This window comes from Xenopus laevis, chromosome 6S, assembly GCF_017654675.1.
Source record: "Xenopus laevis strain J_2021 chromosome 6S, Xenopus_laevis_v10.1, whole genome shotgun sequence".
Taxonomy (NCBI): domain Eukaryota; kingdom Metazoa; phylum Chordata; class Amphibia; order Anura; family Pipidae; genus Xenopus; species Xenopus laevis.
In genome coordinates this window covers 32677452-32691333 of record NC_054382.1, presented here as the reverse complement: position 1 = coordinate 32691333, position 13882 = coordinate 32677452, and positions in this window count along the sequence as shown.

The following is a 13882-nucleotide window of genomic DNA, read 5'->3' as shown; positions in this document are numbered from 1 at the left end:
CAATGCCATTTACCCTAATATATACCTCTAGAGCATGTGTGCTGCCCTTACCTCTGTTCTAAAGCTGCATCTGATAATCTTGTAACTGTCACTACTGGTTTTAACTGTCACTTTGTAGTTCAAATGCAGCTACAATCTGCAGGTTGGAAAGCCCTGCTCTAAAATCTTACTGACTCCACATTCCAAAAGTTAATATACATACATTAAACATGATTTAAACATGATTTAGTACAAATGCAATGCTATTTCCCCTGATATGTACCTCTAGAGCATCTGTACTGCCCTTACCTCTGTTCTAAAACTGCATCTGACAATCTTGTAACTGTCACTACTGGTTTTAACTGGTTATAACTGTCACTTTGTAGTTCAAATACAGCTACAATCTGCAGGTTGGAAAGCCCTGCTCTAAAGTCTTACTGATTCCAGCTTGTCTCACTGGAGATATCACTATACACATTTTATACATTAAAACATGATTAATACAAGTGCAATGTCAGGGGGCATAGTAGGTATTTGCACACTGCACATGGATGCTATTAGATCTGGTTTGGTGGGACAGCCATGGGCTTTAGTTACAACACAAGCTGTTCCCAGTGTCCAAATCCACAAATTGGGGATTTAACTAAAAATTACTCTGATAAAAACCTAAGACCAAATGGCACATCACCAATCCATCAACTTTATGGTAAGAGCCACCCCCTTGAGGTAAGAAAATTTGGTTGTGTCCTTACCTGGCAAAACATCATTATGTTGAGCTGGCAGACTGATTGGCTGTAGCTGATGGGAGATAAAAATCCTATTCCCTTCACTGCCTTCTCTTCACTGCCTTCCCTTCACAATCAGTTTTTCCTACAGCTGGTACCAGTGCATGATGGGAAAGTGTTTAGCCAATCAGTAAGGTGTCCTTAGACATATGGTGGATGGAGCTTCACAGTCAATACCAGGACAGTAGGAAAGAGAGCTTGACCAGTAAGGAAGTTGGGCTAAACCACTAGCTAAAATAAGAAGGGGGGCAGTTAAGCTGTGAGTGTAGAAGTGTCAGAATCATTGCGAACATAATTCATGTTGTTGATGTCATTGCTAGCCGGATAGGTAGTTGTTATTGCATGCTGATAGCTAATCCCACTCTATGGAGAGCCCATATATGAACTGCTGGTAAAAATGTTGAGAGATTTACAGTGTAGTTACATGTTATAGGCAGTCCTGTCAAGTGGCACAGATTTAATATGACGGCCATTTTGATCTGATTATGGAAATTAGAATTAGGTACCTGTTTATTCAGATAGATAGATGGTAGATTGAATCTCAGTAACAAAGAAAGATTTCACTTGCACACGAAGGTTCTTTCAAGCAGGTACTAGCCCTTGCTGAGTTTATTTTACAGAAGTGCAACGTTTCGGGGTGAACCCCTTTATCATGCTTGATAAAGGGGTTCACCCCGAAACGTTGCACTTATGCAAAATAAACTCAGCAAGGGCTAGTACCTGCTTGAAAGAACCTTCGTGTGCCAGTAAAATCTTTCTTCGTTACTACTATTGAGGTTGCCGAGGCCTCCTTCACCGTGCACCGGGTCATCTTGTCCTGTAGAGCCAGGGTGTGCAAGCGTGGTAAACCTGTACTGTTCATCATATTGAATCTCAGCACATTTGAAAACCCCATGGTACATCGAGTAGTACAAGTAAAGGATCTATTAATGAAAATGCTCGGGACCTTGAGTTTTCCACTTAAGGGAGATTTCTGTAATATGACCCACCATACCGTAATCCTTTACGTAAAAATGTTATGTTCCCCCAAAAAATTTTTTTCCTCTATGAATTTTATTATTCATCAAATAAAAGGGTTCTACCTGTAAATAGTCAATTCCAATCAGTCTGCACCTCATACAGTCATGCACAAATCACTGTGAATGTGACTGCCAGAGATGTCTTGCATATACTCTCCATAGTGTAACATTAATGCTGCAATGCTTAACCCTAGTCAATAACAATGTAAATATTGTATTTCAGAGTAAAAGTGCTTATAACCTTTGTATACGTAAAGAATACATTTATTTATCTCATGTCACTGATTTTACATTTTCCTGGATTTTACATAATTTTTCCTGGTCCCTTGAAAATGTAAAGTGGGGTTTCTACTGTACCTAATTTCAGAGTAAAAAAAAAAGCTCTCACTGCCCAACACCAACCAGTTATTATGACACCATGTAACAACCCAAAATGGATTAACTGCAGTTGAAGAGTACTTTAGGAAAATATACTCCACTGAGGAACCACCTGAAGACTTTATCAATCTTATGTTACAAAAAACCAAACTATTAGAAATAGACCAGACACAGAGGGAGATGTTTAACTCACCAATAACAGCAGCAGGGATATCAGGCATAATAAAATAACTGGCCACACATAAATCACCCGGATTGTTATACAGCAGAATATTATGAAATATTGAACCCAAATATGATACAACTATTAATGCATATATATGATCCAATGTTCCAGAGGTGGAATAAATAATGACCTAGCAGAAGTATGCAGTACACTGATCCCCAAACCGAATAAAAACCCCACTATGTCATGTCAACCATAAAATTATTACTAAGATACTGGCCTAGAGACTTCAACTTTTGCTTAAGGTTTTTTACATTTATATTTAGTACAATGTAGAGAGTGAGATTCTAGAACAATTTGCAAATGGCTTTAATTTATTTATTATTTGTTTTTCATTTTTGTGTTATTCAGCTTTTTATTCACCAGCTCTCCAGTTTGCATTTCAGCAATCTGTTTGCTAGGACGCAAATTACCATAGCAATCATGCACTGATTTGAATAAGAGACTGGAATATGAATAGGATAGAGCCTGAACAGAAAGAGAAGTAATACAAAGTAGCATTAATTATTATATTTTGATTAACCGTTCTATAACAAGTTAGAATTTAATAGAACAGTGAAACAATCCTTTAATGAAGCACCACTTGGCTTTGCATGCAAGTGACAGTCGACACAGTGAATTAGGATGGCAATAACTGCTACAATATTTTTTACTAGGGACAAGGAAAGTAGAGACTTCCCTTTGAGCCTCGAGACAGAGAAGGCATTTGATAACATGTTATGGCTCTTTTACTTTAGTGCACTCCATATTAGAATGCTGGGTGACACCTTCATATATTGTATCAGAAAAATATACACTCATGTTCAAGCTGAGCTACTCATCAATGGCACCATAACCAACCCAATAGACATAAACAGAGGTATGCCTCCTCTCCCTTCTTCTGTTGAACCTAACATTTGGCCCTCTCCTTAGGTTCCTTTGAGATATGACCGCATTCCAAGGCATCAAAATCGAATCATATGAAACAAAGTTTACAGTATTTCGTTATATATAACAAGGCCGAAGCAGGGCCTGCCACACATCCTATCCTTCATCCAACAATATGGCCAAGTCTCTGAGTATTGGTATTGATGCATATGAAATATTACTATTGAGCAATAAAGGGAACCCCAGATGGAGTAGAACATACAGCTTTAAATAGGCCAACAACACAATCATATACTTTAGCAGACAAATACAGAAGAATTCACATAATATATATGCCTATAACATCACTAGTGATGGGCGAATTTGCGCCGTTTAGCTTCGCCGAAAAATTCGCGAATTTCACGCGAAATTCGCGAAACGGCGAAAAATTTGAGAAACGACGCCGGCGTCTCGTTTTTGACGCCGGCGCCCGTTTTTGACGCCGGCGTCCGTTTTTTCGAAAAAAAATTTTTGACGCGGGCGAATTTTTTCTGCGAATTTTCGCGGGCGTTTTGCGAATTTATTCGCCTGCCGCGAATCGCGCAAATTCGCCGCAAATTCGCCGCAAATTCGCGCCTGGCGAATAAATTCGCCCATCACTAAACATCACATATTGCATATCGCGAAACGGCGAAAAATTTGAGAAACGACGCCGGCGTCTCGTTTTTGACGCCCTGGCGCCCGTTTTTGACGCCGGCGTCCGTTTTTTCGAAAAAAAATTTTTGACGCGGGCGAATTTTTTCTGCGAATTTTCGCGGGCGTTTTGCGAATTTATTCGCCTGCCGCGAATCGCGCAAATTCGCCGCAAATTCGCGCCTGGCGAATAAATTCGCCCATCACTAAACATCACATATTGCATAGAGGAAACTCTGCAAGAACCAAACAATGGCAAGCACATCACCTTTCTTGTGACAATCTATTAAAAATGATTCCCCAAAATATTATTTAAAATAAAAAACCTGAATTGACATCACAAAAACACATAAGGAAGCTAAATCTACATTTTAAGGAGTTCATCTCGAACAATAAGAAACCAAGAATTAGCCTTAAAAACTACACCAGGGACCCTTCATGGGGTCAAACAGTATAATATAATGGCTACACTGAGGCATCTAAAAGATTGTCTACATGAAATTGAGTTATATTCAAATACATCACAAGAAAAAATATTATTCCATATTCACTTCAAACACTACATATGTACAGACAGGAACGTCCAAACGAGATAATAGATAATCCACTGTATACAATGTGGCAAATCTGGAAGCTATTGAGAAAACTATACAACCTGAATCACTGCCACATTCTTTATCTACCCTTGCTAAATAGCCCAGACTTTCAGAGTGGATTATCACTTATAGTATACAAGGAATGGAACAAGGAAGGGGAGACAACTATACGACAACTCACACTTTCTGGGAACCAAAAACCACTTACAAGGGCACAAATTAAATATCCCTCCTTATCCAACAACATCTTTCCTTTCTACAAACACAAACGTATACCAGTAGAACTATTAAGTGTCTGTCTGCTGCAGACTGGATCAATATCCTAGACCAATGGACCAGTGCTGTCTAATTCAGCTTGCACCCCCCTTGTGTGGTCCTCCTTTAAAAACTGGATGCTGTGACTGTTTATGTAGGCTTTAAAAGGTTTCAGAACTGAGATAACTGACTGCTGCATTGCTCACACATCAGATTCAGAATGTAAAAGCCCTGCATTGTTATTCATATCTGTAATCCCCTGTATTTGTTCACACCCATAAGACCCTGTATTTTTCACAACTCAAACTGTAGGAGCAGTGCTGGCATTATGCCACTGTACATAGTACAGTATGTAGTGTTCATCTTAGAGTGGTCATTATCAGTTACTTGCATGGTCCTGATAGGGCTCCATTTCTCCTTCCCTTTTCTGCCTGTGTGTTAAATATTCTGTATGTCCTACTCTACCTATGTGTATGCTATATCCTGCCTGTGTATTCCATATTCTGCCTACCCTACTCTACTTGTGTGTGCTATACTTTGCTTGCCCTACTTTGATTTTGTGTGCAATACTCTGCCCGCCCTATGCTGCCTCTGTGTGCCATACTCTACCTGTGTGTGCCATTCTCTGTCTGTCCTATTCTGTTTGTGCTATACTCTGCCTGTGTGTGTCATATTCTACCTCTGTGTGCCATACTTTGCCTGCCCTATGCTGTGTGAGTGTGCCATGCTCTGCCTGTATGTAACATTGTCTACCTTCCCTATGCTGAGTGTACCATACCCTGCTTCTGCTTGCTATATGTGTATTCCAATTTCTGTCTTCCCTACTCTATATTTGTGTGCCATACTTTGCCTGCCCTTTGCTGCGTATGTGTGTCATACTCCTACCTTATTCTCCCTGCATGTGCTATACTTTGCTTGTGTGTGCGCGATACTCTGCTTATGCTAATCTGCCTCTGTGTGCCACACACTTCCTGCCCTACCCTGCCAGTTTGTTCCATATTCTGCCTTTCCTACGCTACCTGTGTGTGGCATATTCTGCTTTCATGTGTTATCTGTGTGTTCCATGTTCTGTCTGTCCTACTCTACATGTGTGTGCCATTTTCTGTCTGCCCTACACTGCCTGTGTTCCACATTCTGCCTGCCCTATTCTTCCTTTATGTGCAATACTCTGCCTGCGCTAATCTCTATGTTTGCCATACTCTGACTGTTCTATTCTGCCTGTGTGTGCCATACTCTGCCTGTGTGTTCCATACCCTGTTTGTCCTATGCTGCCTGTGTTTCATATTCTGCCTCCCCTACTCTATATGCATGCCCTACTCTGCCTGCCTATGCTGCCTGTGTGTGCCATACTCTGCCTGTTGTATTCTGCCTGTTTGTAGAATACTTTGCTTGCCCTACTATTCCTGTGTTTGTGCCCTACTCTGTCAGTGTGTGCCATGATCTTCGTGCCCTATTCAGCCTGTTTTTCAAATAATCTGCTTGCCCTACTAAACCTGTGTGTGCCACACTGCCTGGCTTTTTATCCACTATCAATTTTATTATTCACGAAATAAAAAGGTTCTGACTGTAAATAGTCAATTCCAATCAGTCTGCACCTCATACAGTCATGCACAAATCACTGTGAATGTGACTGCCAGAGATGTCTTGCATATACTCTCCATAGTGTAACATTAATGCTGCAATGCTTAACGCTAGTCTATAACAATGTAAAAACTGTATTTCAGAGTAAAAGTGCTTATAACCTTTGTATACGTTAAGAATACATTTATTTATCTCATGTCCCTGACTTTACATTTTCCTGGATTTTACATAATTTTTCCTGGTTCCTTGAAAATATAAAATGGGGTTTCTACTGTACCTAATTTCAGAGTAAAAAAACTCTCACTGCCCAACACCAACCAGTTATCATATCAAATTCACTAAAGGACGAAGCACCTAATGCTAGTGTTAATTTGCTTGCGTAGCGCATTTTCGTTAATTCGCCGATTCACTAACGGATGCTGTCGTAAATTTGCTAGTGTTACTTTGCACCCTTACGCCTGGCGAATTTGCGCAACGGACGTAACTACGCAAATTCACTGACGCGTGAATTTTTCTGAACGCTACCTTTTACGCCAGACTTCCTTCGCCACCTCAGACCAGGCGAAGTGCAATAGAGTAGATAGGGATTGCTTCAAAAAAAGTTAAACATTTTTCTAAGTCCCAAAAAACGCTGGCGTTTTTTCTTTTTTTATGGGTGATAGGCTGAAAAAGATCGAAAATTTTTTTGGAGCTACCCTCCTTCCCCCCCTACATTTCCTAACTCATGGCACCTTAACTATACAGTGGGCACGTGTAGGGCAAAATAAAAAATGTATTTGCTATTTTGAAGGTTTCCCAGGCTTGTGTAGTGATGCTACATATACCTCCATTGTAACTGCAATTTTGCGCCGTATGCAAATTAATCATCACTAGCGTAACTTCGCTTTGCTTGGCGAATTAACGCTAGCGCAACTTCGCAACCTTACGCTTCCCCTGAGCGCAACTTCGGATTTTAGTGAATTTGTGTAGCGCTGGCGAAAATACACCTGGCGAAATGCGGCGAAGCGGACGCTGGCGCAACTACGAATCTTAGTGAATTTGCCCCCATGTAACAACTCAAAATTGATTAACCGTATTTGAAGAGTACTTTAGGAAAATATACTCCACTGAGGAACCACCTGAAGACTTTATAAATCTTATGTTACAAAAAACCAAACTATTAGAAATAGACCAGACACAGAGGGAGATGCTTAACTCACCAATAACAGCAGCAGGGATATCAGGCATAATAAAATAACTGGCCACACATAAATCATCCGGATTGTTATACAGCAGAATATTATAAAATATTGAACCAACATATGATACAACTATTATATATAATCCAATGTTTCAGAGGTGGAATAAATAATGACCTAGCAGAAGTATGCAGTACACTAATCCCCAATCCGAATAAAAACCCCACTATGTCATGTCAAACTTAAAATTATTACTAAAATACTGGCCTAGAGTCTTCAAATTTTGCTTAAGGTTTTTTACATTTATATTTAGTACAATGTAGAGAGTGAGATTATTATTTCTTTTTCATTTTTGAGTTATTAAGCTTTTTATTTACCAGCTCTCCAGTTTGCATTTCAGCAATCTGGTTGCTAGGACCCAAATTACCATAGCAATCATGCACTGATTTGAATAAGAGACTGGAGTATGAATAGGATAGAGCCTGAACAAAAAGAGAAGTAATAAAAAGTAGCATCAATTATTATCTTAATCTTATGATTAACCGTTCTATAACAAGTTAGAATTTAATAGAAAAGTGAAGCACTCCTTTAATGAAGCACCGTTTGGCTTTGCACGCAATTGACAGTCCACACGGAGAATTAGGGTGGCAATAACTGCTATAATGTTTTTTGCTAGGGAAATAGAAATGAAAATAGAGACTTCCCTTTGAGCCTTGAGACAGAGAAGGTATTTGATAAAATGTTATGGCTATTATGGCTACTTTAGTGCACTCCATATTAGAATGCTGGGTGACACCTTCACATATTGTATCAGAAAAATATACTCGTTCAAGCTGAGCTACTCATCAATGGCACCATAATCAACGCAATAGACATAAACAGAGGTATGCCTCCTCTCCCTTCTTCTGTTGAACCTAACATTTGGCCCTCTCCTTTGGCTCCTTTGAGATATGACCGCATTCCAAGGCATCAAAATCGGATCACATGAAACAAAGTTTACAGTATTTCATTATATATAACAAAGCCGAAGCAGGGCCTGCCACACATCCTATCCTTCATCCAATAATATGGCAAGTCTCTGAGTATTGGTATTGAATCATATGAAATACTACTATTGAGCAATAAAGGGAACCCCAGATGGAGTAGAAAATACAGCTTTAAATAGGCCAACAACACAATCACTTACTTTAGCAGACAAATACAGAAGAATTCATATAATATATATGCATATAACATCACATATTGCATAGAGGTATCTCTGCAAGAACTAAACAATGGCAAGCACATCACATGTCATACTCTGCCTTCTTTATTCTCCCTGCATGTGCTATACTTTATGTTCCACACACTTCCTGCCCTACGCTACCCCTTTGTTCCATATTCTGCCTTTCCTACTCTATCTGTGTGTGCCATACTCTGCTTCCATGTGTTATCTGTGTGTTCCATGTTCTGTCTGTCCTACTCTACATGTGTGTGCAATTTTCTTTCTGCCCTACACTGCCTGTTTTCCACATTCTGCCTTCCCTATTGCCTGGCCTGTTCTACCTGTATTTGCAATACTCTACCTGCACTAATCGTCTGTGTTTGCAATACTCTTCCTGCCCTATGCTGGCTTGGTGTGCCATACTATGCTTGCCCTTTGTTGCTTGTGTGTTCCATATTGTACCTGCCCTACGCTGTCTGTGTGTTTTATATTCTGCATGCCGTACTCTATCTGTGTGCCCTACTCTGCATGCCCTACACTGCCTGTATGTGCCATACCCTGCCTGCCCTATTCTACCTGTGTTTTCTATACTCTGCCTACCCTATTCTGTCACACTCTGCCTGTCCTATTCTGTCTGATTTTGCCATACTCTTCCTGTGTGTCCCACATTCTATTTGCCCTATTCTGCCTGTATGTGGAATACTCTTCTTGCCCTACTATGCATGTGTGTGTGCCATTCTCTGCCTGCCCTGATCTCCCTGTATGTGCTATACTTTTCCTGTGTGTGCCTTACTCTAGAAGATAAGGAAGCAGAGCTGACCAACACTCAAAAGGATCCACAAGACCAGAGATATAGTAGGAAAAGGAAAATAGTACAGAGGTGGAGAAGTTCCAAGAAACAGCTGCCTGATTGTTTTCCAGGCCCTGGGACCCCACATGGAGATAAAGTAGGATGCTGGGGACTGTGGTCTCAAGACTGCCTTTCTATCTTAAAAGAGAGACCCTGTAAAACCACAAATCCACCAGTGCCATGTAACAAAACGAGTTAATGTGGTTAAGGTAGGCTACGTTGTTTAATCAATATAAATTTTGTTAAAAAGTCTGGAAACAATTCCGTTTGGTAAAAAAGGATCGTTTTGCCAACACGAGTTTCGCCTGGGCTTTCTCAAGACAAAACAGCAATTATTTTTAAATGTGTACAACCTAATGGTCATGAGTATTTGGTCCTACGTAGGCAATCAATTAATTTACATTTCTCTACCTCAACACGCTATTAATTAAGCTTAAGCTCGTTTTTTTACAATTTTTCTTTAATAAATTGATTAAATTGGATTAGTCACCATACAGAACAACTTCTCCACCTTTGGCAGGTTTTGGAGTTGTTGCTTTGACTTCAGCTAAAATCTGCATGTTGGAAATCCCTGCTACTAGACATGTTATAATATTCACTGTTCCAAAGCAGTAGATTTTTCCCCAAATATAAATCTAGGGACCAGGGCCCAATGTTAATTTGCTTAGGTGCCCATCATCACTATTAGCAGCCCTAAGGTATAATATATTGTATAAAATCACCTAACATCTCCTAAACAAACTGGTGCTGACCATTCCAATCTAAATGATTTAAAACTGATTTAGTACACATGCATTATTTTCCCCAAAATGTGTCGCTAGCATGTCTGTGCTGCACTTACTAACTCCACATTGCCTTACTGGAAAAGTTACTTTACACACTTTTAACATGATTAAAACCTGATTCAGTTTAAAATGCAATATTATTTTCCATCATATGTGTTCCTATAGTAGCTGTGCTGCACTTACCTCTCATCTAAAGCTGCATCTGATAATCCTATAGCTGTCACTAGTGTTTTCAAATGTCACTTTGTAGTTCAAATACAGCTACAATCTGCAGGTTGGAAAGTCCTGCTCTAAAGTGTTACCGACTCCATATTCAAAAAGTTACTTTACATACATTAAACATGATTTAGTACAAATGCAATGCCATTTCCCATAATATGTACCTGTAGAGCATCTGTGCTGCCCTTACTTTTGTTCTAAAGCTGCATCTGACAATCTTGTAACGGTCACTAGTGTTTTTAACTGTCACTTTGTAGTTCAAATACAGCTACAATCTGCAGGTTGGAAAGCCCTGCTCTAAAGTCTTACTGACTCCACATTTGAAAAGTTAATTTACATACATTAAACATGATTTAAACATGATTTAGCACAAATGCAATGCCATTTACCTTAATATATGCCTCTAGAGCATCTGTGCTGCCTTACCTCTGTTCTAAAACTGCATCTGACAATCTTGTAACTGTCACTACTGGTTTTAACTGTCACTTTGTAGTTCAAATGCAGCTATAATCTGCAGGTTGGAAAGCCCTGTTCTAAAATCTTACTGACTCACATTCCAAAAGTTAATTTACATACATTAAACATGATTTAAACATGATTTAGTACAAATGCAATGCTATTTCCCCTGATATGTACCTCTAGAGCATCTGTACTGCACTTTCATCTGTTCTAAAGCTGCATCTGACAATCTTGTAACTGTCACTACTGGTTTTAACTGTCACTTTGTAGTTCAAATACAGCTACAATCTGCAGGTTAGAAAGCCCTGCTCTAAAGTCTTACTGATTCCAGCTTGTCTCACTGGAGATATCACTATACACATTTTCTACATTAAAACATGATTTAGTACAAGTGCAATGTCAGGGGGCATAGTAGGTATGGTCACACTGCACATGGATGCTTTTAGATCTGGGTTGGTGGGACAGCCATGGCCTTTAGTTACAACACAAGCTGTTCCCAGTGTCCAAATCCACAAATTGGGGATTTAACTAAAAATTACTCTGACAAAAACCTAAGACCAAATGGCACATCACCAATCCATCAACTTTATCCTAAGAGCCACCCCCTTGAGGTAAGAAAATTTGGTTGTGTCCTTACCTGGCAAAACATCATTATGTTGAGCTGGCAGACTGATTGGCTGTTGCTGATGGGAGATAAAATCCTATTCCCTTCACTGCCTTCTCTTGCCAACATTCAGTTTTTCCTACAGCTGGTACCAGTGCATGATGGGAATGTGTTTAGCCAATCAGTAAGGTGTCCTTAGACATATGGTGGATGGAGCTTCACAGTCAATACCAGGACACTAGGAAAGAGAGCTTAACCAGTAAGGAAGTTGGGCTAAACCACTATCTGAAATAAGAAGGGGGGGCTGCTAAGCTGTGAGTGCAGACGTGTCAGAATTATTGCGAACATAATTCATGTTGTTGATGTCATTGCTAGCCGGATAGGTAGTTGTTATTGCATGCTGATAGCTAATCCCACTCTATGGAGAGCCCATATATGAACTGCTGGTAAAAATGTTAAGAGATTTACAGTGTAGTTACATGTCATAGGCAGTGCTATCAAGTGGCACAGATTTAATATGACGGACATTTTGATCTAATTATGGAAATCAGGAAATTCCCCAGTTTTCAGGTGCCTGTGTATTTTGATAGATATGTTTATGAGCATATTTTGTCCTTTGTATGAGCATGGAATGGCCCAGTGTCATTGTGATGTGGATCAAATAAAAACCAATCTGGATAAGCTCGTTCATGTTATGTGCTCAATTTGTTTTATTTGTTCTTTATAGAAACCAAAAATTAAGTAAACCTAATAAAACGGTCTTGCCACCAACATGGATTTATGTAGCTTAGTCGCTATCAAGTACAAGGTACTGTTTTATTATCATTTTTAAAAATTCAAACTGATGGTTTAGGAATGGACTCTATAGCTGATGGGCTTCCCATTTGAAACTGGAATCCCATACCTGAACTATGAATTGGTGTAATTTGCTCCATCCAATGGGAGGCTTGTTGGGGTACAAAAAGAAAAGGGACCGGGGATCAAGTAAATATATATATAAACTCAAATGCAGCCATTATAATCATATACTGTAGAAGCAGAAGGAAAAAAGAATAATACAACTTCAACATATTTTGTATGTGTACTGTTTTATTAGTATATTGCATTAGTGCATTAGATAAATTATCTTGTGAGATTCGGCCCTTCTCGCTTATATCATTTATTCACCAGTACTTCCCCCTTAAGCTTAAAAAATACAATTTCCTTAAATTCTATAAGATATTTTCATTCAAGTTCATATTGTCATATTTAAGTTTCCTTATCTTAAAATGAGCACAAGCTTTCTCTTTTTTTTCTGCTTTAATCTCCTCCATAGATCTTAAATTCTCACTCACATTATACCAATCATCTACATCACATCAGGGCTGTCCAACCCCCTTCTTTGTCCCCCCAGATGCTGTGTCTGTTTACTATATGTAAACTTTAAAAGGTATCACTGTAGAGATAAACTGCACCCTGCATTGTTTAAACCTCAAATTCTGACTCTAATCCCCTGTATCACACCTGTGATCCCCCTGTATTGTTCACACTTGTGACACCTCTATTGTTCATTCCCCTAAAGCCTGTACTGTTCTACCTGAGACCCAGACTGAAACTGCCCACATTGTTCACCTGTTCACACTTTATTCAAAATGCTAATGGGGCACCAGCACTGTGTCACTGTATGTAGTACATATTAGACTGAGAGCTTTACTAGTCTCTTGCTCTGTTCTGCCTTCCCTCCCTGCAGGGCTGGAACTAGGGGCAGGCAAAGTAGGCGCCCACCTAGGGCACAATCATGGGGGGGCACACTTTTAAGGGGAATTTCATTTCTTTCTTCTTTAAACCCTAAGTTGCTTGGCCTTTAATAGTTTTTCAACTTTATTAACCCGCTGTTCCAGACAGAATCACTCCCAGCTCCCTTTTGGCAGCTGCTGTCACAGGTACATATTTGTGGGCAATATCTTGGCTGCTACTTGCACAGGTAACAGATGATATGATGGATATTTGGCTGCTGCTGGCACAAGTACATATATGGAGGCAATAGTGTGTATTTTTTGGCTGATGCTGGCACAGGTACAAATTGGGGGCAATATAAGGGATTGGCTGCTGCTGGCTCAGGTACATGGGGCAATATGGTGGCTGCTGGCACAGGTACATGGGGCAATATGGTGGCTGCTGGCACAGGTACAAAGATGTTTGAGGGCAATATGATGGATTTTGCCTACTGCAGGAACAGATGCAAA